Consider the following 5,272-nt stretch of genomic DNA (forward strand, 5'->3'; position numbering starts at 1 on the left):
CAATATCTGGACTGTGCCATCCAAATTTTTTTCAGCATTCAAAATCGGACAAACCATACACATCTTCAAGATACAGGACATGCCTAGTGGAAAAGGAGATGATCGTTAGCTCTCTGTCTCTGTGAGGTATCCATCACTCAGCCTGGCAAGGTGCCACTGCCTTATGTATGCCTACGTGTCACAAGTGGCCAGTTGTCATTGTTAATACAGTAAAGATGAGATCTCCTTCAGATTGGACAACTCTGGACTTTAAACTCCAGACTTTTTAAAAAACTAATTTGGGGATCTACACCTTGGAGGTAATTTACATGAAATTATTGATAAAATCACCATGATGAAATAACAAAACATTATTATATCATTCATAAAATAAAGTTATCACAGCCGTTTTATTTAAGGCAATGCTTTTTGGGTACAAATAAAATGGAAGCAACGCAACTTCCTCGCAAAACTGAAATTACTAAATCCAAAAAATGTGCAGTTCAAGTTAAATCCACAAACTTGTGCCTCTGTGACATGTCTTAAGAAATTTAATATGGACTATATATTAAGTGTAATTTCTTTATATAGTACACACACACACACACACACACACAAAATAAATGCTTAATTTGTGACTGCCTGGTTGTATAATTGCGACTACAAGTTCCAGCTCTAATTCTATATTAGAGTGAAAAAAATGGCAGTTGGAGATATTTAAATCAAACCTTTTGTCTTCAATGTATTTGACCTTTTTTAGTAAGTGCTCCAATTATACATAAACAGCTACCTCAGAGCAAAGTGCTACAGTGAAACTATCTCAATTCATTGGACAAGGACAACTGAGATTAACTGCGAATGGCTTCTTGCCGTTGTTTATATATTGGTAGAATTATAGATGGCTCAGTCATTCTATTCATTTGACATATTCGTTTTTCATGTTTTTAAGCTGTCATATATAACTTTGATTTATCTATTTCATGAACAGGATTAAAAACATTACTTAAATGTGTGTGACAGGCAACAAAATCTGGTAACTTGCTCTCACCATGCCAATTTGCCTGCTGAGAATGATTCTTTTTCGCACTGTGTATTTTTGTATGGGATTCAAAATTTAAACATAATTAAATTAAATGAAATTCTAAACATAACACAACTGTAACCACATACAAAGTTTCCTAGATGCTATGCATATTTTAATGTTAACATATAACTGTAATCCATAATGAACTGCATGCACGGTGGCTATGTGTATAAAGCAAAATGTCTTTGATTTTGGGGAGGAAGAATTTCAGCTAAGATGCAACTTTGAAGGCAAGATGTATTCCTGACCAAGAGTGACCCAGCCACAAAAAAAATCTGCATACGCATAGGAAATTCCTCCATGATACATGAAAACTGTTAAATTGCTTCAGGTTTTTCATAATAAATTTAGACAAAATGTTTTAAGATGGCAATTTCTGAGATCTAAAGTCATTATTTTAATTGCAGGAAAAGTGCAGGAGTTTAAAAAAAATAATGGAAACATCATCTATACTTGAGGAAAGCCCCACCTTGACAAACTTGAGACAAAAACACATGGATAACTGTAAACATGACCGTTTAATGTTTTGACAACTGTAAGCAATCCACAGCCGACTTGAGCGAAGGTCATTTTCAATACAGACAGTGCACAGACAAATACATGTTATGGGTCTTCTACAGGCTGTGCATCGACCAAAAGTGAATCATGGCAATTTAAGACTCCCACTCATGACATCATGATAAAAAATAGCTTTGAAGCAAGGCTTTTTCACATTCAGATCTGACACGTTCGGTTCCTCCTAATATGTTCCAGGGATCAAACTTCAGTGTGTTTATTTTATGAAGGAAAACACCGCCTACTTTTCAAATACTTTTTTTTTTTTTTTTACTGTAGGTAACATCTGACATTGTTCACCTCCCTGGCATTTCACAACAGAGCAGTTTTGAAACACCCCAAAACAGTCTGTAACATAATGGTGAGCCACCAGGTTTTAAAGATAAAGAAAGCAACTACAATACATTGCCTATTGTGACCTCAAAATATACCAATTGTCAAAGACACTTTTCACCACATTATTGATTTTCTTATACACAGTCTACAGGCTCTCCAATGTACAGGTCAAAAAATATAATGAAAAAAACTATCTTGACAAAAAAAACTGCAATAAAATGATTCTATAAAAAAGAATGAGGCGACATGAGGAAATGTGCAAATTTTAACAGAATATTAAGAAGGTGTTTCCCTTGCAGTGGCCGGTTTAATGCCAAGGCAATGCACAGCTTTGTGCATCAAGGATGTTTTGTTGCGATGCACAAAATACATCTTATTTTCTCCCCTGGATGAGAGTAAAACATAGGGTATGGAAGGTTATTTTTCACATTGAAAAAATACATAAGCTAGTTCTGTGCACAACCTACATTTTCATCTTTCTGTCAAGCCTTGCATGCTCCATGCTTATTTACTATTTAAATTATAAAATCACAAAAAAAATAAACTGATATAATGTGAAGACTTTATTAGCAGAACATAATGTATTCATCCACTACACTTAAAAGTGAAAATGCAATATTTACATAACAAAGGGTTTTAATAAAAATATCTTATAATTACAATAGTCTATTTGAGCATATAGATATTTTCTTCCACGTACATTTATAGAACATCTGTCTCTATATATACAAGATTAATTGTCATGAGTCATTATGCCTCTTTACAATATTAAACAGTTCATCACAGGGAAATCCCTGTTCAACACAAATCACCTATTTTAAACAATAGATGCCAGAACGAACAATTATTTTACTTTTTAGTAAAGCTTTAAAATCTGATCTTTAGTAAATTTAATGAAGAAAAAATCAACTAGTCTTGAATGCCAATCAAATGACAGCTTCCAACACGCCTTAGCAAACGAAGTGCTTTCCAACACCGGAGCCTTCTGAGTTCCAATTACGCTTCTCTGAAAATAGGCAAAAGTAGAAGGCTACTAGCCGCTGACGTAGATGTGTTTTTGATTTGGTTCTTACTATTGTTTTATCTTTAGTAACTAGTACGGTTTATTATTTTTTCATTAGCAGTAGCGGTTTGCAATCTCCTGTGACTGCCTCCCGATTCCATCACGAGGCATAGCAGGCTTTGGATCGGCTTTCTGCACACCTGTGGAAGAGGAATGAATAGAGTGGGTGTGTGAACCGCGAGCTCCAGACTGACTGGCGCCACCAACAAAACAGAAGGCATGCTTGATCAACAACCCAAAACAAACCAGGTCAAACAACAACCACAGCTCTCTGGCTTGGACAAACTTACAAGACACAGCTGCAAGCAACCAGTCCCTGCTCATTTACAAGAGGGATGACGTTTTAACCCTGTACATGCAAGATTGCTACACAAGGGACAATTATTGCGCAACGGACAGCTGTGTCCAAGTTGTTGCCAATATGCATGTTGTACAGTTACAGCTTTACCGGAGTCTGCTAAACAAGTGAGGGCAGTCATTTGTTATGGATGCGGATATTTGAAAATAAAATTCAATAACTGAACTTAGCTTAAAATAGCAACTGACCCACCCGTTTTTAGGCTACCTTATAAATTCCAACGCCTTTATCCACGTACACTATACTTTTCTGATAACCACTCGATCAAAAACTCAAAAACGCAAATATTGTACAATAGGCTACTCACCATTGCGCCATATTTCAGCGACACAAAATTGAGTCTTCCTGCTTTTTGACTATTGATGTCGCCTGAAATTTAAATAGGAAAAAAACGCATAAATATCTACAAATGGTTCGGCGCCACAATATAAAGCTGCGCTTATGTAACACTATCAGCAAGTTTCAGCGTTACTGTAACGGTCATCACAGGATAAAAACACAGGTCACTATGCAAATGAACACTAACTATTATCACTGTGAGCATTAACCCAGCCTCAGAAATAAAATAGTTTTTGATGTTCTACACCAATAGGCCTACAATTTGGCATGTATGCAATGCAAGGGCAAAGTAATAGCGAAATCGAAAAAGAAATGTTTATTCATATATATATATATTAAAATTCGTATGTTATCAGTCATAAAATGTAGACTCTTACATAGAATACTACGAGTTGTTGTGTCATCAGCATTCCTCGTGTAAACAACGTACTCCTCTTTGACCGCGGGTCTACCCTGCATCACGAACCTCGGGGATGCTTACCTGTTCAGTGTTGAGAGCCGTCAATGGTGTCCTGTTTGAGCCGGACGGGCATGTCCCGTGTTGCTGTTTAAGCAGAGCAGGGTGAGTCTCCAGCGCTAACTGCAGGTCCAGAATGTAGTCTATCACATGCTGAAGGATTTCCACTTTACTGACTTTCTTATCCTGCGGTATAGTGGGAACAAGGCGCTTCAGTCTGGTGTAGCAGTCGTTCATGTCGTACTGCAGGCAAAAGAGATCTTCCTCTTCCATTTTGCACCGGGCGATGTTCAGGCTGTGTTCCGACAAGCAACGCAAAGCGAACTCGCTGCAGTTCGAAGAATCCTTCTGGGGACGAACTGGGGTGAGAGCCTTCATGTTTTAAATATATTAATACGCGACGACGAAGGCAAATAATTAGTAGCTAAATCGAATGTCCCGTAAATATGCGAATTCGTTAATAGTAAAATAGTTTTGTAATCGACGTAAATGTCGATATGCAAAATGATAAAATATGTAAACGATGGTAATTCTACCCTGGAAATGTCTCCTAGACCGACCGTTTCTACTTCACTGGGCACGGCGTAAAGAAAATGAGTAGAATCCGTACATTTATACAGGAAAGGGGAGGCGCTATCGGCGACTGGTTGACAGTTCTGGGCGAGAAACTGGTCAATCACAAGGCTGCCGATGCCCGTGACAGAACAGTGGGGCCTATAACAAGGCGTGTCTCTGCGCTCTGCGGTGGGTCTCCATCGGAGGTTGATTGCGGCGGGGGAGGCGCGGGTAGATGAATCGCTGCTATAAAATTACACCGAATAGTAAGATTTTGAAATGAGCGCAAGAAATAGCTCGAATTACCGCGGCTTGCAATAACACACATTATTGCGCTTAATTACACTACCATAATTTAGCTATTACAATTGTTACATTTCATATGAAGAAAAACAAAATTGTATAATTTTTAAACAAAGCAATGTGCTCGATTACTATCATTACATTTCATAATATTTCGCAATTTCCAAATCGAATTCGTGTTATTTGCAATTCATATACAGCTCTTGAAATGAACATGCCAGTTGAATATTTTTTATGTATTTA

At 37.3% G+C, this 5,272-nt stretch overlaps 1 long non-coding RNA gene across 1 annotated transcript; it reads right to left on the minus strand.

Annotated features, from left to right (window-relative positions):
• Window positions 1-1,562: 1,562 nt before the first annotated feature.
• LOC135239910 (uncharacterized) lies at window positions 1,563-4,334 on the minus strand. The gene is made up of 2 exons (XR_010325526.1): window positions 4,196-4,334; window positions 1,563-3,157 (listed from the first exon to the last, which is right to left on the minus strand). It is a non-coding gene; the product is annotated as an uncharacterized LOC135239910 (long non-coding RNA).
• Window positions 4,335-5,272: the final 938 nt, after the last annotated feature.

Source organism: Anguilla rostrata, chromosome 1 (assembly GCF_018555375.3).
Source record: "Anguilla rostrata isolate EN2019 chromosome 1, ASM1855537v3, whole genome shotgun sequence".
Lineage (NCBI taxonomy): Eukaryota > Metazoa > Chordata > Actinopteri > Anguilliformes > Anguillidae > Anguilla > Anguilla rostrata.